We start from the raw sequence: 23,652 nt of genomic DNA on the forward strand, positions 1-23,652 counted from the left end.
TGTGCCATAATAAAATCAGTAAAATGAAGGTATGACAAAACAGATTACTACTCAAAATCAGAACAGAACAATCAATAATGAGTGCTTGCATGCATTCTAGCCAAAATCTTAACAGAAAGAATTTCATTCGATTTTTTTTTTTTTGCATATCACTAGACAAATTATCAAAGATGAGTGGACAAAGAAAGGTGGTTTGTGTTACAGGGGCTTCGGGGTACATAGCTTCATGGCTCGTTAAGCTCTTGCTTGACCGTGGTTACACTGTTCATGCTACTGTCCGCTCACTTGGTCAGTATAATTTTGGCTTTCAATCTGCTCTCTAATCTAAATGGCATATTGGATTTTAATAATCTTAATTTAATGTTATTGACCGATAATAATCTCAACTGTGAATATTCCCGTTGGTGCTCCGAACTTTTAAAAAATTTACACTCATTGGACCTCCATTAAAAAATCTTAACGACATTAAGTTTATCCAAATTTCAAACTGATGTTTTAGGGCTTTTGATTAGAAAAAGAATACGAGTCAATTGATATAAAACTTACATTGAAACAATGCTCCAAACAACGAAACAATGCTTCAATTTGGATGTTTGGACTTCTAGATACAAAAATTAAGCCATTTGGAGCATCGTTTCGAGATAAGTTTTGCATCAATCGACTCGCATCCTCCTTACGATCAAAAGTCCTGAAACTGTTAGCCTATAATTTGGTTAATCCATGTGTGTCAAGGTTTAGGGGTCGTATTGTAATTAGTCAAAGTATGTTTCTGTCGTATTTAGAATGTCTATGTAAGTATAGGGTATAGAAGTGCCAATATGGAAATTTTATAACTTCCATGTACACATGTCAGATTACGGTTAGATTTGAAGGGATGCGGTTTTAACGTACACACCTTTTTGTTGTGTATAAATAGGGTCGATGGACAAAGTAAAAAACATTCAGATTTGTTGTAAAGATTGTCTCATTAGATTGTTAATAAAGTTCTTGTTGATTTCAATTCTGTTTCATTTTTTTCTTATTCGATCAATTGCTAAAGATCATATCTGGGCAACAAAAACATCAGTTTGAAATTAGAATAAACTTAACGCCGTTTATTTTTTTTAATGGAGGTCTAGTGATAGTATTTTTTTTGTTCGGACCACCGACGGGAATATTCTTAATTGGGGTTATAATCAGCCAATGTCAATAAGTTGGGAGTATTAAAATCCAATTGCCTACCTAAATTATTCTCAACTATGTTTTGCTGATTCCCAAGTTGGAATTGATATGAGTTGTTTGACTTGGTTGTACAATCTATGATAACAGCAGTGAACATTGTTTGAAAAAAGATTGCTAAACATGAAGGATTATGGTGTTAAATTTTCTAACATATACAACATTGCTGAGTTGAATAACTTTGACCTCAAAAGTCAATTTTATCTTCTTCCGTTTTCTAGTGTGTTAGAATTAAGTCATGCAAAACAGGTTGGAGAACGTGTCAAAACGGATCCGGTTAAATTAAGTTCCAGTTAAAAAAAGTTAAAACAGGTTCAAAAAGTCATGCATAGCAATTTATCGGCTCATAAGAATCAAAAGTTTGTTTTTAGTAGGATTGGGTTTGCTATCCAAAAGGGGGTTGCGGCGCAGCTTGTTGCCCACTTACCTGCCACTTCATTGTAAATCGTTTGATGTGTAATGAAACTAATTAAACAGGTTCTAAATAAAACGAAGTGTTAAGCATTTATTTACTAGATTAATTCATTTCCTAATAAACTATTGGTCTAATGGTGTGATTTTCCAAACTTGAAGACAAAATCAATGCATGCCATAGGAACTATTTGTCTAAGTTTTATTTCGTATTTCTTTTTGTTTAGTTTTTTTTTTTTTTAAATATGTTGCAGATGATCCAAACAAGATACAACACTTACTTGCTCTTGATGGAGCTAAGGAAAGACTGCGTTTGTTTGAAGCTAACTTAAGTGTAGAAGGATCCTTCGATTCTGCAGTCAATGGCTGCGTTTGTCTCTTTCACACAGCGTCTCCTGTTCTATTTTCAGTTAATGACCCACAGGCGCAATTGATGGATCCTGCAGTTAAGGGGACACTTAATGTTCTTAAATCAGCTGCAAAAGTTCATGATCTCAAGAGAGTGGTCTTGACTTCTTCACTGTCTACAGTTATGTTTGGGTCAACACTTCCAGAACATGGTGGTGTGATGGATGAAACCTGGTTTTCAGATCCGGTTATTTGTGAGCAAAGAAAGGTATGGTTTCAAGGATTGTATCGATATCAAGAACACGAACAAAATAACGAACACACAATATAAAGTAAAACTCGCTTTTATTATACTAGAGAAATACAACTCAAAAACCCTAATACAATAACTCCCATAGATTAAACCCCACTTGATTATAATCTATATATAGAGAAACCCCAACTTGGCAAGCACGAACACTAATTAACCATAATGATCTTATAACGGGTCTCCACCCCTTCTTAGATAATCAGGCTGCCCCTCACCGGGCTCACTCAGGAATTACTTCGGGCCTTCATGCACCCCCTATTTTCTGAGTCATGATTAGAAAGGTCTTTAACTCCAAGCAGTTCGTGCATCCCTTTGAACTTGATTCGGGCGAGTGCTTTTGTGAGTATGACGGCGTTTTGAATTTTACCATTAGCGTCTTCAACTTCGATCTCGTCATCTTCAACACAATCCCGAATAAAATGAAACCGGGTTTAATTTGTTTCGTTCGACCATGAAAAACGGGATTCTTCACGAGCGCTATAGCAAATGTGTTATCAATTTTCAACACAATCTTCAGAAACGGCTCTCCGGTAATCTCTCCCAATAATTCTCGAAGCCATACGGCTTGACCTGCCGTTGCGGAGGCCGCCATGTACTCAGCCTCTGATGAAGATAAGACAGTTGTGGGCTGTTTTTGCATACACCATGCAACAGGTGAAGACCCGTAATAGAAAACATGACCCGTGGTGCTCCGCCCATCATCTCCGTCCACGTTGTGACTACTATCAGAAAAACCAACCAACTTTCTCGTCACATTACGTCCGTATCTTAACCCATAATTCGCGGTTCCTTGAACATACCTCAGTATGTGTTTAATTGCTAACCCATGCGGTTTTCTTGAACTTTGCATGTACTGATGACTCACAATTCCGACCGAATACGACAAATCAAGCCATGTGTGAAGTAAATACCACAAACTTCCCACAATCTTGCGATAAGCCATGGCATCAATATCTTCTTCATTCTCAGCTTTGCAAAACTCCAAACCAAACTCCATTGGTACTTGAGTCGGGTTAATAATGGTAAAACCGGTCACCGATAAAATATTCCAAGCATATCCTTCTTGAGTAATGCTATCCCTGAATCACTTTGAGTAACTTCGATTCCAAGATAGTATGTTAACTTTCCAAGATCGGACATTTCGAACTTAGCCGACATGCCTCGGTTAAACTCGTATATAATACTCGTGCTCGTTCCGGTCACGAACAAATCATCAACATACACTGCAACAAGGAGAAGGTTTTTACCTCCCGTCTTTCGATATACGGATTGTTCCTTCTTACACTTTACGAACTTCATCTCTTTGAAGATCTGATCGAGTTTCGTGTTCCATGCTCTCGGTGCTTGTCTTAACCTGTATAAGGCCTTTGAAAGTCGGTAGACCTTATGCTCTTCTCCTTTTCTTTCAAAACCCTCCGGCTGAGTTACGTGAACAACTTCCTTTAAATCACCATTTAGGAACGCAGTTTTGACATCAAAATGATGAATTTACCAACCATATGAAGCTGCTAATGCCATCAACAATCGAATGGTCTTGATTCTAGCCACGGGAGCGAATACTTCCTTGAAATCGACTCTGGGTTGTTGCACGTAACCCTTTGCGACTAAACGAGCTTTGTATTTGGTAATCGTTCCATCCACATTCTTGTTGACTTTGAAGACCCGCTTCAAACCTATGGGTTTTACCCCATTCGGTTTATCAATCAAAGTCCATGTTTCATTTTTGTTGATGGATTCAATTTTTGCCCTCATTGTTTTCATCCATTCCTTCTATTCTTTTTCTTCGAGATAACTCCTCGGCTCATCATTGATTACTAGCAAAACCTGTTCACAATCATCATACTAAAGCAAAACATAATCGTTAAGGTGCCTTGGTGGTACCGATACATGATTCGATCTCCTCAAAATCAGCTGGGCTACCGATTCGTTGCTGGTTTGTGGAGATTGGGCTGAGACTGGCCTTCCCGGGCCACTATTAGAGCTTGCTTCTAGGTTGGTCTCGGTCATCGAGTGAGGCCCATCATCGGGTGGATCAGGCTCGGTTGGGTTAATCTGACCCGTTCCAATATCAATAAAGTTTCCCCAAACCATTTTGAACATCCTCGGTTCCCCTTCTTCAATCTCATTTGACTTCTCCTAATTCCATACAACACACTAAAAAAAAACGACATCCCGACGCACAGCAATCTTACGGGTTGTCGGGCCACATAATTGATAGGCCTTATAACCCGGCTCGGTTCCAAGATGAACAAGTTGTCTCGAACGATCATCCAACTTCTTCATGTTTACCCCTTCGACCCTTGTGTATGCTTTACATCTAAACACCCGAATATGCTCAAGACTCGGTTTCTTTTTCTTAAACTTCTCGTACAGTGTTTGCTTCTTTAAAGCCATCGTTGGTAACCGGTTAATAATATACGTTGAATTACGTACCACTTCACCCCACATGTAATTCGGTACACCTATCGCTTTGAGTATGCTTCTCCTAATCTCCATTAGGATTCGATTTCGGCGTTCAACAACACCGTTTTTGTTTAGGCGAATAGGGAGGGGAGCTGCCAACTGTCGAGCAATCTCGTAAGATCCCCAAAAATCCCATATTAATTTTGGGCTAAAACTGTCAACTTTGAAAGATGAGGGATCAAAAATATTCTCAAGACAGGTAATAGGAAGAAACGAGATAAGAAAAAAATAAGACATCTCATCTTAAAGAAATGAAAAAATTCCATCCCACATGGAAATATGGAAGAAAATGGAAGCATTCCACATGGGTATAAATGGGAAAGAGAACTTTCATCCCACATTGGAAAATTATAAAACTTGGAAGCTCCTTATAAGGAAGAGAGTTCCCATAATAATATTCTTATGTGGCTTAACACTCTCAGCAGTTCTAGCGAAGGGTGCGAAGCACCCGACACGCACGTGCTAGGGCGCGGGCGATGGGCGCTTTAATGGCGCACTTTGCACTTCACAATCCGCTTGAGAGCCGTCTTAGTATTTTTGAACGATGGAAGTTAGATCGAGATGTGATGAGCTATCAAAGTACAAGGGCTGAAAGTGAACATCTGAATTTTGATCCTTCGCACTACGTAAACGGATCAGGTTTCAAATCTTCGCGCTACGCGAAAGACAAAATACATAAACCAGAAATTTGACGACTTCGTGCTACGCGAAGAACTTATCCACTTTTACTTCCCGCTGCGCGAAGTAGCAATCTTGCATGAATGACACGTGTAGACATGTGGCAACACGTGTCAAGTCACATGATGAGTCAGCAAATAATAAGGCGGTTCGCGCTGCACGAACTGCTATAGTGTTTGTCCTTCGCGCTACGCGAAGGAACATAAAATCGGTTATAAATAGGAAGGTCCGTGGCACTTTCCATCTCACACCAAACATAGTTTACACACACACACGTTTACATCGGGAAGCGTGCCGAGCATCGTAATCGTTCCAAACTCCGAAGATCCGACGATTTAAGCTCTAATACGTGATAGAGAGTAGAAGTGTTTCTCGAACATTTGTTGGCATTTAACTCCAAGTACCCGTGTGAGGTAGGAGTTCCGATTAAGTTATAATTTTATTATTATTATGGCTTAGACCATAATCGGGGGTATAGCCCAAACCTTGATCATAGTTAAGCATAATATAACTTTTTATAAGCAAAGATTAAAATCAAAATATTGTTTTCTTTATGATTAAGAAACATAAGTTTTTGCGTACAACAGATACAGTCAAAATAATATTTCTTTATGATTAAGAAAAATATAATATTCACATACTAAGGTCATAGCTGAAATATTGTTTCTTCAACATTAAGAAACACCGAATCTTAAATACATGAGGATATATATAGTCAAAATATAGTTTCTTCACAATTTAAAACCATTAGATTTTAACAAACTAAGATTATAGTCAAATTAACATTTCTTCATGAAGAAGAAACCTGTTACAAATGTTTCTTCATGAAGAAGAAACTCAGCACATGATTGACAAATAAACAGAAAGACTACAGATCTAAATATTTCATTCAAACAAATAATTAGTCATGGTTTAAAGTTATCAAAACCAAACTACAGGTCTGCAGCCGGATCAATAAACAATCCTGATATGTATGCAAACCTATTTCAAATATAGGTTAACAGCATACAGATAGGAAAGGTTTTCAAACATCACTGCACTGACAATCACAGGTGAATACGTTAAACCTTTACAAAGCAATCAAAACAGATTTATACTATATAAAATAAATGGGTTGTTTATCTTAAAGAGTCAGTCAAGTGTTTACGTTATGTTAAACCTTTTATAGACAGTTTTTACTCTTGTAATGAACATGTTGTTTATTGCAAAGAGTCTGATAAATATTTGCATGAGATTATAAATCTCTAAAATCGTTATAATACAAAATAGAAAATAAAAAACAACTCAGACCGATTACACATGTATCTGGATCCAATCATAACTGACTAAACATGCACACAAAACCTAAGTCATTCATAACCGATTCTCCAACCGAGTTACATAGCTCGGGGAATGTTTTCTCCAAACAGGGGCTATGTGACTCGGAGAACTCTTGAATTGTGTGTGTAGGGCACTGGTACAAATCCCTGGAATGACCCACATTCCTGCTGAGATTGTGAAACAGAAAACTATATTTGTATTTAACGACTGTTATAAAAATTTTCAATAGTGAGTCAACATTTCACCAGATCATCGATGACGTATATTCCCCACATCTCAGGGAAACAGATTTAGCACATGTAACAAGAAAATAGAGTCACTCATGAAGATATATACTCGCAATATGGAGATGTCTCAGATTTTAATATCGTAAACAGGTTAAACAAAAATTTTCAAAGCAAACAGTCGGGTATTTAATGATCCGAGAAGTTTTCAAGTAAATAAATATTTTATTATAAATAAAGTCTTTAACTAAATAGCCCGCAACTCTGATATATTTACAAAGCAGATGCCAACTGGTGTCACAATCCTAGGCCCTAAGTCGGGGTGTGACAAATCCCGCTTTCTTCACAAAAACGGTTGAATACTAGTGAAGTGAACTCTCCTCCCCTATCTGTTTGAAGATTTGTGATAATCAATCCGGTTTCATTCTCGACTAACACCTTTAATTGTTTAAATCTTTCAAACGCTTCACTTTTCTCTTTCAACAGTAAGGACCACATGTACCTAGAAAAATCATTGATTAGTACAAATATATACCGATGACCTCCAATTGTAGATGGTGTGATCGGCCCACATAAGTCTCCATGAATTAATTCCAAAACTCCTGAGGCTCAATAAGATGCACCTAGATGGAAACGAGTTTCGGGTTTTCTTCCCAACCAAACACGATTCACTTAACTCGTTCTCGTGTATGATATCTGGTAACCTATTTGCCATTTGCTTCTTGTTCATCATCTTCATCGACTCGAAGTTGATGTGCCCTAACTGGGCGTGTCAACGCCATGCATCATCACCCAATTTGGCTTGATGACAAGTCGGTTGCCCGAATTTCAATCGGATCTTATAAAGTCGGTTGGATGATCGAATAACCCGTATCAATAAATCCCCGCTACTATCGAACATAGTCAAATACTCTCTCTTCATCCTAACATCACACCTGGCTGCGGTTTCTTGTCCAAGGCTAATGATGTTACTCTTGAGCTCGGGTATATAATAAACTTTGGTCAACAACCTATGACCACCCTTCTTTCCTTGAAATAAAATAGATCCCTTGCAATCTAAACACATGACCCGTCACCAAATCTGACTTTCCCAGTAATCCGCTCATTTAATTCTGTAAAAAAACAACTTACTACCCGTCATGTGATTACTAGCACTGTTATTTAAGTACCACATGTCGGTCTCCACCGCTTAGTGACGTAGGTTGTCGCGGTCTACTCAAAAACAATTAATTAAAGACTTAAATACCTATAACTAGTACGGGTAAGTAAGGTCGTCTCTTCAGGGACTCAAGGAAAGTGCTAATTTTAATACTACTAATTTAATTAATTAACTAAGGCGGACAGATGATGTCAAGCAGTTTTTAGAAAAGATTTAATTAAAACTTAATTATTACTTAAAAACCTTGCAAACAATATTAATAAAACGTTCATTCTAGGTTCAGGTAATGTGTTAATCAACTTAATCCCAGATTCACTTATCTTGATTGCGCAGTAATTACTAGACCTAGTAGTTTGATTGTGATGACAAACAATACCCTAACCGAATTGTTGACACAATTGAACTCGATCTACACAATTATCAATTTATGTTTTATGACAACTAATTAAGTAACATGAACCGATGATTATAAGTTCAATGACACAAGAGCCTAACCCTAAGTGTTGATGAACAAAACCAAACAAGTGATGCACTAATCAATAATCGCAAATATAAATTGTTTAAACAATCAAGCAATCAATTAAACAAGATAAAAGCAACAACTCAAATCAAGTTCATAACTTTAAGCATAGCAAATCTGGTCTTAAGAAGAATTACACAAAACCCTAGCCTAGAATGAACAAAGAACTTAGCCGAACATGATCATAACGTCAATACACTTATCTTGGATGAACATGCAAACCCGACACGAACCGGAAGCCTTGGAATGATGGAAGATCGTCCTAAGCAGCCTCTTTTGCCTCTGGAAGTCGATCCTAACCGAATGGGGAGGTTAAGGGGTTTATATAGGGAAAAACTAAATTTTTGGCCGACATAAGCATCTTCGCGTATCGCGAAGATGTCCAGTGATGCTTCTTCGCGTATCACGAAGGACAAAATAGTCGCAGCCGCCATTATGCAACTTTGCGTATCGCGAAGTTGCCCTTCATTGCATCTTCGCGTACGCGAATATGTAAAATTTCATATTTTTATTTTTCTTTTCTTGAATGCCTCGTGATACGTGCACTTCCAATCTTTCACTTATTGATCTTCGTTCCAAGCCCGTAAATATCCTTGTTAAGCTCCATAGCCTCCAATGTCCTGAAACACATAAACAACGCTTGAAGTACCAATGTTCATTCGTTTATTAACCTAAATATAACTAATTAATATATAAAACTAACTAACTTTTACCCAACCATCAGTTAGGTTTCGAACCTCTTATGTATTAGACTGTCTTCGTTTAAAAAGACTACCTCATGCATATAAAAAACCTTATTGGCTACTTCGGTTTTGGCTATGTAGGCTTCATGTGTCTTACCACGTCTACCGGGACACGCCGATGCAAAGTGACCCAACTGGTCACATTGGTAGCAAACAACTTTGGATCGATCCTTCTTGACATTCTCCTAACCTTTAGTTTGTTTTGATTGCTCACCAGTCAATTTCGTTCGATCTTGGCCATTAACTCGGATTCAACCACGCCCTCGGTTCCCACGACCTCGGGACCAACTTCCTTCGCTTCCCTTATGATTATTAGATTCAAGACTGTAATATAATAATTTAGTTTGATTACCCGAACCTAAACGGAGTTGCTCATCATCGATTCTCTCCTCATAAGATTTTAACCAGCCAACGATGTTGTCATACGCTGCGGTTTTGAGATCCAAAATCTGCTTGTTGGATGCTACCATTAGAATATACTTCGCCCTTGAACACTATTGAGAAGTTTCTTTACTAAATTTGGCTCCTCGATAATCCAACCCAAAGCCGTGGATTTTGAAGCTAACCCGAATAACTTACTAGAATATTCATCGATCGATTCATTGTCTTTCATCGATATAACCGATCAAACTCTGACTCCAACGTTCGCAATCTTGCATCTCTAACCCTTTCAGCTCCGACATGGCGAGTCTTTATGGTATCCCACATCTTCTTGGCGGTTCCTTGATTACAAACTTGCATGATCAACGACCCGGGCACCGATTGATACAACAACCCCACCGTGAGATCATTCATCTCTAAATCGGTCAACCCCAGATCTATGACATCCCATACATTGTGAATATGAATACAAGTCTTCATATGTAGAGACCAAACACTATAGTTTGTGGGTGAAAGCATCGGACATTGAACGGATGACGACCTGGATTCTTTACCCTTTAGTGGCGGAACGTTATCTCCCATTGATTTCTATTTCATGAGTACTTTAACAGTGTGTTCTGATGTGTTGTAAAACCCAGCTTCAATCAAACCTACTGTTTGAATGATTTCTTGGTTAAAAAACTTGACGACGGCTCAAACCTTAGCGGCCAAGTTACCTTCGATCGACCCTAATCGATCGGATCGATGGTGGTGGCAGCGGCTCCTTGTTTGGCGACGGTAAACTAATCACGGCGGCGGCTCCAACTCATTAGGCGGCGGTGGTGATCAGATCTGGTTATTTGTTCAGTTCTTTAACGAGGCTCTTATACAATTCAAGGATAGAATCGATATCAAGAACACGAAAATAACGAACACACAATATAAAGTAAAACTCTCTTTTATTACAATAGGGAAGTATAACTCAAAAACCCAAATACAATACATAGATTAAACCCTAGTTGTTTATAATCTATATATATAGAGAAACCCCAACCTGGCAAGCAAGAAAACTAATTAATCCTAATTATCAAATAATGGGACTCCATCGCTTCTTAGATTCTCGGGCCGCCCCTCACTGGGCTCACTCAAGAATTACTTCTGGCCTTCATGATTCATTTCAATCATCTACAAATTGTTGTCACTAATCAAAGATTGTATCTTTTCCAGTTATGGTATTGTCTTTCAAAGACTCTGGCGGAGGATGTTGCTGTTAAGTTTGCGAAAGATAATGGTTTGGATTTGGTTGTTATAAATCCTGGATACGTAGTCGGTCCCGTCCTACAACCAACTCTCAACCTTACTTCTGAGGGGATTTTGAGCTTGCTAAAGGACGGTAATTGTTGATTAGAATTAATTAATGTTCATATGCATGAATCAAGTTTATGTTGTTTATGATGCTATTTTTTACACATCCAGGAAACTAATTGTTTCCGGATGGAATGTATATACTTGTTGATGTGAGAGATGTTGCTGCTGCACATATTTTAGCTTTTGAAAACCCGGAAGCTAATGGTAGATATTGCATTGAAGAAACACTAATCAGCCCCGGGCAGATTACGGATAATCTGGGGGTTAAATGGATGTTTCCCACGAGGGGTTAGATCCGGCAAATATGGTTCTTCTGATAACCTGCAAAACAGACACCGTGAGCTCGTCACTGAGAAGGGGGGGGTTCCTCCTTGTGACCACCCTCCGGCGTGAGAATCAGACTAGATTGCTCTTGAATATAAGTATATATTAAGAGATTGCTAGAGCAGATATCAGGTATAAGATGTAAGATACAAGATTGGATTAGATGATCATACCATTTGGGGTATTTATAGCCGAAGGTGGGTTTCCAAGAAGGTATAGCTGGCTGAATAGTATTCCTGTTCTACCAACTGTGGCCTACGCACGTGCCATGCTGGTAGTTGGTGGGTAGGCAGCGGCTGACAGTGACCAGGCCTGCTGTGTACTATTCCTTTTCCACCAACTGCCGGCTATGCACGTGGTATGACAGGAGTTGGTGAGTAGGCAGCGGCTAATAGTGACATACAGTACAAGAGCATGCTGCTCGCCATACTGTTGTCAATGAGCTGTCGTATCTCTGGTCAGATCTTTTGCCCATACCTCGTCAGGTACAGTACAAAAGATCCTCCAGTATCGTACGGACTGGCTTATTTGGGCGGGAGTATTCCCCCTCCCGCCTTTGTGCGGGATTGTTCCCGGCTTTGCTCATTCCTTCAGGTGACTACTGAATTATTGAGAGCTAAGTGCCTTGTGCGTGTAGCCTTGTTGCGCGGGTGGCCTTCCCTGATGGCTTGTATCCGCAGCTGCGGGAACAGGCGGAGTACTTCACCATTGGGAGGCATTTCCTGCGGGAACAGCTTGCGTACTGCGCGTAAGGACGTCACGTCTCTGAGCATGGTGGGTCCTGCGGATCCAGTTGGTTTCTGCGCAGACGTCTCTCTTCAAGGTGAGTCCTGCGGGTCCAACTGGGCTCTGCTGGGACCTACCTCTTCAAGTCCCCCCAGTCCAATGTTCTTCTCATGAATGTTTAATAAAGTGAGGTGAACTTTTGGACTTAAGCAAAGGGTTTTGAAAAGGGTTTAGTTTTCAGGTTTTCCATGGGGATTCTTCCCGCGGAAGTCCTAATGTCACTTGCAGAAATTCCCGACTTTCCTGCTTGATCTTTGGGTATGATGCGGGTAGGTCTGTAACCTCCTCGCAAGTCAGGAGCGTTGAGTCCCACTTGTGTGGATTCTCCATGAGGTTTTGGTAGTTTTGAACATAGTGATCAATTATGTTAAAACCACCAATTCCATCTTGGAGCTTCAAACAATGTAGTTCTCGACGTTCCCGCTATGCGGGGATGTTATTCCCGTTTCCGCAAGCATTGCCCAGAAGATCCTTCTTGGTTTCAATTCCCTGCGGAGCGCTAGGTATGTGAAGGGTTTTGCCTTGACACTATACCCGCACTCGTCTTACGGTTACTTTACTTCCAAGGTATTCCTGGCGTCAATTCCCTGCGGGTGCTAAGTATGTGAAGGGTTTTGCCTTGACACTGTACCCGCACCCGTCTTATAGTTACTTGGTCTCCGAGGTATTCCTGGCGTCAATTCCCTGCGGGTGCTAAGTATGTGAAGGGTTTTGCCTTGACACTGTACCCGCACCCGTCTTATAGTTACTTGGTCGCCGAGGTATTCTTGGCTTCAATTCCCTGCAGGTGCTAAGTATGTGAAGGGTTTTGCCTTGACACTGTACTCGCACCTGTCTTACAGTTACTTGGTTGCCAAGGTAAGGGGTATTTTCCCGCTTACTTTTGAATCTTTTTGAATTTTTGAAATTCGAAGAGTTGGTGAAAGGATAAGAACAGTCCAAACTGTTGAAACGTCGTCCGACGGTTTCTTCTGACTGTGTCAGGACGTGCAGGAAGTTATGGTGACGTGACAGTACATGGTCATTCCAGACGCTTTTTCAGGCGCGTGGGCGCGATTTTTCGGGCGCGTGGCCGCGAAATTAATGGCACGCGTCCTTTCAACAGCTGTTGCCAGCTTGCTTTTTGCCACGTGTCATAGTTTCATTGCACCTGCGATTTCTCTCTCTTGCGCATTAAATTCATCGCATTGATTGCGATTAGTATATAAAGGGGGAGAGGGTCCTTTGTAATCCACACTTTCACTTTTCATCTTCAAAACGATTTCCGGCGAATACTCACCTTTTCAGTCGAGCATTCTCTTGAAATCGTTCTCTTCTTTCATACCTGCAAGATGTCTTCTGCTCACGATCTTGAGGCTACAGCCCAGGAGGCTGGGGTGTACGTCGAGAACCCGTCATCCACGTCCAACAAGGATGACAAGAGTACTGCTGGCGAGTGCCAGTGTGCTCTGCCTGTCGATCTATATCAGTACATCGTCAGGAAGTTCATGCTCGAGTCTTTCGAGCCTGAGTTTCCTGAACCTCATCAGACGGTGTATGATGCCCCCAGAGGCAAGATCGGGGTATATGCAGCATTCTTTGTCTATGGGAATCATAGGTTCCCCTTGACGAAGTTTGTGTACCGTGTTCTGGAGAGGCAGGGTGTACACCTGAGCGAGGTACACCCGATGGCGATCGCAAAGATTCGCCACTTCGAGTGGGTGTGCCGGATTCTGGGCGTTGAGCCCTTCGTCGACCGCCTGATGACCTTCTACTCTTGGAGGTGCATCCAGGGGTGGTATACTCTGATAACCCGGATCAAGGGTTTGAAGATTTGCGCAACCGAGCGCAGTCTTCGTTCATGGAAGCGGGAGTTCTTTTATATCTCCGCTCGCGCCATCCCCCTTGCCATGAAGTTTAAGAATGGGCAAGCACTCCCCAGCCTTCACGCCTCCAACTACCAGGAGGCGGAATGGTTCTCAAAGATTTCCCGAGTCCAATCTCCGGTTTACCGCTTTGCGGAGTCCGGGATGGTGATGCTCGGGATGAGCCGGGTGTGGAAGGATGCGGAGGCGCAAAAGATCCCGATCGTCCTTGAATACGGTTTGAACTCTGTTCCTTACGGTATGCTTTGTCTTCTTTGTTTATATAGTTTTGTCTTCTAACTGTTTTTCTTTTATTTCAGAGGGGAACGACTTGCAGTCGCTCCTGCATCCGCGGGATGCTGATAGTCCCGCTCGGATGGGTACTCGTGCTCTAGATGAGAACGAGTTGCCCATCCTTGAACAGACGGCGGATCGGTTCGTGGAGGTCTACCCGCCAGGCCACGAGATCCTGAGCGCCAGGCGGCCAGGTAAGGCGTTATTCAACCCTCGACCCCTCAATGCTGAAACCTCTGCTGGAATTCCTCTAATCTTGTGTTCTGATGAGGAATCCGCAGATGGTCCTCCGTTGGTGCGGAAAAAGAAGGCTGCCGGTGGGAAGGGGAAGGCGAAGGTGGCCTCCACTGCCGATCCGGTGCCTCGGTCTGATTCAGAGACTGAGAGCGAGGAGGTGGCGAAGAACCCTGGTGGTGATAAGACCACTGCTCCGGAGGCTGCGACGACTGTCACCTCCGGAGAGCCCAGGATGACGACGGTGAGCGGCGTAAAGAGGCCGGCTCCATCGGGTTCGTCCCCGCCTGTCCGTACTTTTAGGCTCAAGAAAACCCGTAAGTACAAACTTCCTTTATTTGACTTCATAGCTTTCCATCATTAATACTTATCTTCCTTGTGCAGGCGTGGATGCTACCGCATTCCAGGGTGAAGCGGGGAGGAGCACCTCCGGACCCATGACGGTAGGCTTGGTCAGCCTACCTGAGGCGACGACCCAGGCGGCTGCGCCTGCTTCAGTTGGTTCAGTTGCTCAGCCAGTTGAGCCAACTGTTCCAACTGTGATGACATCACCGCCGGCTGTCAGTGCCATATTTACTGAATCTTTCACTGAGCAGGCGGTTACTTTTTCTGCGGACTCCGCAGCGGCGACCACGGTTGTGAGTTCACCTACGGTGAGTTCACCTCCGTTGGTTTCTACTACCGCGGCGGCCTTCACCATGCCTCCTCCGACGTCGGCAGCTACGGCCGACCCTTCAGGTATGCTTGGGGCTCCTCGCCAACCTCTGCCTCCTTCCCATCTGCCTGACCTCTTGGATGGATTTCCCTTGGGTTCAGGTGATGGGTTTGGCGGCTATCGGCCTGTTGTCGACCCTACAGGCGCGTAGGGTTCTTTTGGCCTCCTTTTTTTTTTTTTTTATATATCATCTTTTCCTAACTGCTTTTTGTTTCTTGCAGTGTCGGATTCCAATGAAGTGTATGTTCCACGCTGGAACATCCGCCGAGGAACAACCCTTCGCAAGCCTGTGGAGTGCGTGGAGTGGGCTCGTCACGCAGCTCCCAGTGGTGCGTTGGGGGAAGCAATGGCTAGCTACCAGGAGGGTAGGCTAACCAATGAGCTGCGGATTCTCCTGGCCCGGATGCAGCCGCGCGTCGAGCTGCTTTGTCGTGAAAACGACAAGTTAAAAGCAGCTCGCATCCAAGAAGTAGCTCAGGCGCGGGCTGTCCGGGAGGAGAACAAGAGGCTTACCGCAGTGGCTGCGGAAAGGGAGAAGGCCTTCAAGGCCCTCGAGGTTGAAGTTCAGGCCCGTCTCGAGGCCCGTTCCAAGGCTGCCCAAGCTGTTAACGAACAGCTTCGGCTTGCTAAGGAAACTGCACGGAACGCAACTGAGAGGGCCACCAAGGCTGAAGCTGTTGCTGAGCCTCTACGCCTCGAGAATGAGGAACTTAAAGCCAAACTAGAGGCGCTCCAACAGGCTCATGATGCCTTGGCGATGGAAGACGCCAAGAAGCTCCAAGAGATCTTGGACCAGAGGGGGGTGCTTGACCATACTGAGCGGAAGCTAAAGGGCGTTGAAGAGGCTGCGGCTAAAGAAGTGTTGCTTGCCAACCTCAACAAAAGTGAAGCCGAAAGCGCCCGTAACCAAGCTCAAGCTGCCCTCCAGGAGGCTCTGGTTGCCAAGGAATGGCTTTTCGAGAAGCGTTGTCTCAGGTAAGCTTAGCTTCATAATGTCTTCACGCTTTTCTTTGTAAATAGAAAAGGTTTTGATACTTGTATATTTTTTTTGTAGGTTGTGCATCGAGTCTTCACGGACACATCATACGACGATGCCATGAGCGCAGCCCTCAACGCTTCTCATGAGGATGGGGAAAAGGCCGGCTTCCTGCTTGGTCTAGGGTTCGTTGAGAAAGGCATCCCGCCTTCCAACTTCCCTTTGTATGATGTGGATACTGAAGCTGTTTATGACCAAGCAGTGAATCAGTATGCCGCCTTCCCGCATCCGGTGGTGGAGAAGGTGAACGAAGTTGCTGCTGCTGATGATGGGCTAGCTATCCTTAAAGCTTTCCTTGAACCGCCACGCTCTACTGACGGTGCTGGTCCAAGTGGAAGTGGTCCTGAAGCTTGATCCTGAAGATCCCTTCCCACTGTTAGGATAGGTTTAGCTTGTATAGATTTATATTCTTGTAGGCGGGTAGTTACCCGGCCATTCTTGTAATGAATATTATGAAATATAAATCTTTGTGCGGGTAAGACCGCTACTTTCACTGGATGACTTGCTTTATAAACGTTATATGACTTGCTCATGCATACTTTAGTTTAAATTAGCAATTTTCCAAGTGTTTAGAATAAGTTAACCTTTGAACGTGGTAGATAATAGGTTGAAGTTTTGCTTCCTCCTTCGTGATTGTGCGGGTAGGACCGTCACTTGCACTTAGTAGGATGGCTAAACTTTACCTATATCTGACCTGCGTGGAGGTTTTCCTCATCTTTTTAGAAATTTTCTAAGTGTTTAGAATAAGTTAACCTTTGAACGTGGTAGATAATAGGTTGAAGTTTTGCTTCCTCTTTCGTGATTGTGCGGGTAGGACCGTCACTTGCACTTAGTAGGATGGCTAAACTTTACCTATATCTGACCTGCGTGGAGGTTTTCCTCATCCTTCTGTTAGAAATTTTCTAAAGTATTTTGAATAAGTTAACCGTTCGACGTGCGGTTGTCAATAGGTTCGGTTTCCTCTCATGATTTGTGCGGTTAGGACCGGCACTTTCATTTAGTTGGATGACCAAAGTTTACCTATGACTGACCTGCGTGAAGGTTTGCCGTTTTTTGGGTTTATGCGGGTTTTGCCGCCTTCCCCACGCAACGACTTTCCACGTAATTATGCGGTGAAAACCGGCATCAGTGTTGAGTAAATTAACCGTTCGACGCGCGGTTGTTAATAGGTTAGTGTTCAGTTTCCTCTATCATGATTCGTGCGGTTAGGACCGGCACTTTCATTTAGTGGGATGACTGAACTTTACCTTCAACTGACCTGCGTGAAGGTTTGCCGTTTTTTGGGTTTATGCGGGTTTTGCCGCCTTCCCCACGCAACGACTTTCCACTTAATTATGCGGTGAAAACCGGCATCAGTGTTGAATAAATTAACCGTTCGACGCGCGGTTGTTAATAGGTTATTGTTCAGTTTCATGATTCGTGCGGATAGACCGGCACTTTCATTTAGTGGGATGACTGAACTTTACCTTTAACTGACCTGCGTGAAGGTTTGCCGTTTTTTGGGTTTATGCGGGTTTTGCCGCCTTCCCCACGCAACGACTTTCACACTTATGTATACGGTGAAGACCGGCATATCCGTGTGGAAAGTTCATAAGTATAAATGTAAAATCATCAGCGTCGATGTTCTAAGGAGAATCATTTCCATTAGAAGTGGCTCTGAGCCTTTTCTTTACAAATTTGGAATTGATCTACATGCAAACTGTGTAATTGAGCTCCCTTCCATGTTGTTGGGATGGGAGTGCCATCGAGCCGATATGCACCTGGTTCGGGATCTCGTTGTTTACGCAGTATGTAGTCTCCAACATTGAAGCTGCAATTTTATTCGTGTTTTCCCCAACTGGGGTTCTACACGCATCAGCCTGCTCAGCGTTCATTGCGCCACGAGGTGCGCGAGCGTCCCATCTCTGACAAATGCTTCGACCATGTCCTTTACGTCTGTGCATTCTTCAGTGTTGTGGCCTTTTGTCCTATGAAAGTCACAGTATTTGCTCCGATCAGCATTGTGACGATGTCGGATTATTGGAGCCTTTGGCCATGGGAGCTCCTCAGTGGCGAATATCTCGGTGACGCTTTTGGTGAGTGGCGTCCATCTGGAGTTCTGGTTCGACTGTACGTTATCCCTTCCGCCTAACCGATGTTGCAAGCCAGATGAGGTGTCAAAGTTTACCCTTGACTGCCAAATGCCTAGCTTCCGCTTTTTGTTTAGTCGGGCGGTAAGGACGTTGTCTTCTCTTGTTTTCTGGGTGTAGAGGTTTGTGCTCTGGGGGAGATCTTTACCCAGTTGCTTCTCCGTTTCCGCAAAGCGTTTTGCTGCTGTCATGATGGCATCCCATGTGGATGGCATGCCATCTTTACCCGTTAAGGTGCGGATGAGCTCTAGGTCGTTCGCGCCCTGGATGAAAGCAGCGCGAACAAGATCTTCGCTGATATTACCCAGACTTAGCTTCTTTGAGTTGAAGCGAGTGATGAAGTCTGGCAAAGATTCATCTTTTTCTCGAATGCAATTGAGGATTGTCCATTGCTCATCGGTATACTTTCTTTGTTGGCTGAAGTGTTGGCTAAACTTCTGCTGGAAGTCTTCCCAATCGTAGATGTGGTTGACCGGTAGACGATCGAACCACGCTCTAGCTGGTCCAACAAGCGTCATTTGGAACATGTAACACCACGTAGGTTCCGTCCAACTACTGACGGTTGCCCCCGCTATGAACCTGTTCAAATGATCGTCTGGATCAGATATACCATCGTAAGTGCCGATGTTGGACATCTGTTTGGCACTTTTCGGGACGATTGCTTCCGCAATGTCCCTTGCAAATTTGGACGTTCCCGCCTTTGCAGCAGTTGGTGTAAATGTTTTGGAGAAGTCACGTGGGTTTCCACCTACGTTTTTTGGTTTGAAGGTTTCTCCAAAATGCCTTCTCGGTTGGGAGTCCGTTTCCTTACGCTTCCCTTTCGCCCTATGACGAGGGTTTGCGTCACTATCGGATTCCTCCGAATCATTGTCCCAGTACTCTCCGAATTCCTCAGGCTGTTGGAGTGAACGTAAGCGTTCATCCAACTCAGCTTGGAATTCTTTTTGACGTGCTTCCGCCCACGCTTTAACTTCATCGAGTGTTTGGCGGGGGAGTCTCGTTCGTTGTCTCTCTAACTGGGTATCGGTGAATCCCAGTGAGCGATTGTTTACTGCACTTGCCCCAGCTTGGGTAACTGGGGTAGTGTTCGTAAAATTTACTGCACTTGCCCCGGCTTGGGTAACCGGGGTAGTGTTCGTAAAAACTGTGTAGCCGCCGGTATCCCCCCCAGTAGCTGGGGTTGTGGTTACCGGAGTTTCTTTAACCATCTTTCCAGAAGTTTGAAAAAACTGAAAAGAAATGAAGTTCTAGCTTTTATGCACGGATGGCGCCAATGAAGAAACACTAATCAGCCCCGGGCAGATTATGGATAATCTGGGGGTTAAATAGATGTTTCCCACGAGGGGTTAGATCCGGCAAAGATGGTTCTTCTGATAACCTGCAAAACAGACACCGTGAGCTCGTCACTGAGAAGGGGGGGGGGTTCCTCCTTGTGACCACCCTCCGGCGTGAGAATCAGACTAGATTGCTTTTGAATATAAGTATATATTAAGAGATTGCTAGAGCAGATATCAGGTATAAGATGTAAGATACAAGATTGGATTAGATGATCATACCATTTGGGGTATTTATAGCCGAAGGTAGGTTTCCAAGAAGGTATAGCTGGCTGAATAGTATTCCTGTTCTACCAACTGTGGCCTACGCACGTGCCATGCTGGTAGTTGGTGGGTAGGCAGCGGCTGACAGTGACCAGGCCTGCTGTGTACTATTCCTTTTCCACCAACTGCCGGCTATGCACGTGGTATGACAGGAGTTGGTGAGTAGGCAGCGGCTAATAGTGACATACAGTACAAGAGCATGCTGCTCGCCATACTGTTGTCAATGAGCTGTCGTATCTCTGGTCAGATCTTTTGCCCATACCTCGTCAGGTACAGTACAAAAGATCCTCCAGTATCGTACGGACTGGCTTATTTGGGCAGGAGTATTCCCCCTCCCGCCTTTGTGCGGGATTGTTCCCGGCTTTGCTCATTCCTTCAGGTGACTACTGAATTATTGAGAGCTAAGTGCCTTGTGCGTGTAGCCTTGCTGTGCGGGTGGCCTTCCCTGATGGCTTGTATCCGCAGCTGTGGGAACAGGCGGAGTACTTCACCATTGGGAGGCATTTCCTGCGGGAACAGCTTGCGTACTGCGCGTAAGGACGTCACGTCTCTGAGCATGGTGGGTCCTGCGGATCCAGTTGGTTTCTGCGCAGACGTCTCTCTTCAAGGTGAGTCCTGCGGGTCCAACTGGGCTCTGCTGGGACCTACCTCTTCATGCATGGTTGGCAAAGTGGCTCGATATTTGGAGATAATGAAGATTGTGGATAAACTATACCCAAGTCTAGGTCATTCTGAAAGGTAACACAGGCAACATTTGATTATCTATGTGACATACAACTCAAAATCCAGACTAATTATTTGTTAATTAATAGGTGTCAAGATGGCGAGTGTGTTGAACTACCTTACGATGTATCAAGGGCAAAAGCGGAAAGTCTAGGCGTTAAGTTCACTCCGTTGGAAGTAAGCATCAAGGATACTGTTGAAAACCTCAAGGAGAAGAACTTACTAAGCTTCTAGAACACCTGATGAAAGGCATGCATAGGTTTTTTTAGACAATAATGGGTTCGATTAGATTATGGTCAAATGAGTAAAGTTTGTTGTACTATTCGTATAAAATACCAAGTTCTTTGTCAGCTTCAAGAACTTAATGAGTTTCTAAATGATGTTCATGAGTGTATTTCAAAACGTTGTTTAATCTCTAAATGTTGTACTATTCGTATAAAATACGAAGTTCTTTGTACCCGCCGCGATGCGACGGTACATTAACGTGCATTCGATTCGTAGAAGTTCGCTATAATACTGACACTAGGTTGAAAACATTAATATGTCAACGTAGAAAGAAGACAGTAGTGTCAATGATATAACTTATAATATAAAAAATTAACATATTAAAAAAACAAATACAATTTATGATCAATGCAACACCAATTTGGTTGCTATCGGTAAACTTCGTTATTAAATTGACACTAAACCTACAGATTAAATTAACAAGTGTCTAGAATACTCGTATAACTTATTATACCAAAAAATAACTCATTTAAAATGATGTTTATTGGGTCGTTAAAACTCGGGCATTACACCGACAAGTAGACGCAAATTGGGTCGATGCCGGTTACATTCGTTACGGCACGAGAAACTAAAATCAAAACAAAGCATTAGTCGGTACTAGGGCGTTATGATGGTGAGTAGACGCGAATTGGATCAGTTTCGGTTACGTTCGTTACAATACGAAACTGATGCCGCCACGTGAACCAATGATGTTTGTTAAGGTTGTAGAACAAAAATAAACAACAGTGAGTACAACCCGGCCATTATGGCAGAGAGTCGATCTGAATTGGGTAGTGTCGACTATGTTTGTTACGATATCTGAACTGAAATAACGAAAAAATAAATAAAATTGAATGATGTATTAGAAGCTGGTGCCGTCATGTGAACCATTTACGGTCTTGTGGCACTAAGCTTCTCAAATGTTACATATAATAATATTATGACAGTGGAAATATGCAATATTGAGAGGGTTTGATACATAATATCGAAAACAAATGATTCATGCACACCTTCATACATATACATAAATACATACACAAAGCTTAATTTCATCATTCTATCACCACCTTTCCCATCCATAGCTTTAGAACTCTATCTCGACCACCCGATGCAACTTTCGCCATCTGGACATTCCAAGCAAAAGCCTTAACAAATTGGAGAAAAAATCGTTACTAATTGAATCAAGATAGATGAAATTATGAACAAGATGAAAAAGAAATCAATCTGTATTGATGAATGATTTACAAAAAGAAAGTAAATTAGATGAAATGATCACTAACTAATTATTTACACATCCAGTCTCTGACTTATCGATTAATTTACACAAAGTACACCAGCTAACAAGCAACTAGTAAAGTTACATATTCAAACCTTATAGAATGACCTGGCTAACATACTCCAACCCTTATTTAACAATATCCACCTTTGGATTTGTTAGCCCATGTTTAGAAGATCTAAACAGTATTGAAACTTGGAACCAGGAAGAACCTTTGTGTTGTCTGCGGTATCCACACTTTCAATTTCTTACAACTTTGACTTTACCACATCTCTTATAAAATGAAAGTCCACATTAATATGCTTTGTTCTTTCATGATGTGTTGGATTTTTAGTCAAAAACACAAGTCCCTGATTGTTAGAAGACACCACAGTTTGGACCATTTTACCCCTCGGTTCAGAAATAAACTCCTTGAGCCATAAGGCCTCTTTTATAGCTTCAGTTAAGGCTGCGTACTCACCTTCTGTTGTAGATAATGTTACAATATTCTGCAAAGAAGCTTTCCAACTTACTAATGACACCCAAACATTAGAACTATACCTTGTCATTGACTTACCATTATCCAAATCTTTTGCAAAATCTAAGTCTTCAAAACCAATAATATCTCTATCAAATTCACCTTTCCTAAACACCTACCCAACCTCTATTGTATCGTTCAAATGTTCTTGACGCTAGATCAACCTATATATACATTACGAATTATTATGATATGTTTGCAATGGTTTTTACCAATAGATTAGCACGTAACTTTGGAAGTTAAAAATTATATATTAAATAAATTATTAGAAAGGAAAATAAGTTTCTTGAATTTGCTACTTCCACAAGCGAACTCAAATTTTGCTTCTCTAACAAGCGAGCATCTAAAAATTTATGCATAATAACAACCCCCCCCCCCCTCCGTAAAATTAATAATAATAATAATAACAACAACAACAACAACAACGCTAAATATATAAATTCCTAAACCACCAAAAAATAATAGTAAATTGGAAATAAATAATCTCACATTTTGTGTATTGGTCAATAGTAATCCAACCTTTAAAAGTCCCTGCCAACGGTCCAACCTTTCGGCTATTTTTCTCACAATGGACCTCCATTAAAAAAATACTTAACGTCGTTAAGTTTTTTTCCAAATTTTTAACCGATGTTTTATGGCTTTTGATCGGAAGAATGATACGAGTTGACCGATATAAAACTTATCTCGAAACGGTGATCCAAATGACGTAACAGTGTTTCCATTTGGGTGTTTGAATTTCCAATTAATTAACAAAAATCAAGTCATTTGAATCACCGTTTCGAGATAACTT

At 42.2% G+C, this 23,652-nt stretch overlaps 1 pseudogene across 1 annotated transcript; it reads left to right on the forward strand.

Annotated features, from left to right (window-relative positions):
• Positions 1-170: 170 nt before the first annotated feature.
• LOC143556317 (phenylacetaldehyde reductase-like) lies at positions 171-21,039 on the forward strand (annotated as a pseudogene). The gene is made up of 6 exons (XR_013139362.1): positions 171-288; positions 1,884-2,245; positions 10,982-11,147; positions 11,231-11,346; positions 20,750-20,820; positions 20,895-21,039. The product of XR_013139362.1 is annotated as a phenylacetaldehyde reductase-like (transcript).
• The last annotated feature ends 2,613 nt before the right edge of the window (positions 21,040-23,652 follow it).

Source organism: Bidens hawaiensis, unplaced genomic scaffold (assembly GCF_021521415.1).
Source record: "Bidens hawaiensis isolate Kalapana, Puna unplaced genomic scaffold, B.hawaiensis_p1.1 tig00018514_1, whole genome shotgun sequence".
NCBI classification, from domain to species: domain Eukaryota; kingdom Viridiplantae; phylum Streptophyta; class Magnoliopsida; order Asterales; family Asteraceae; genus Bidens; species Bidens hawaiensis.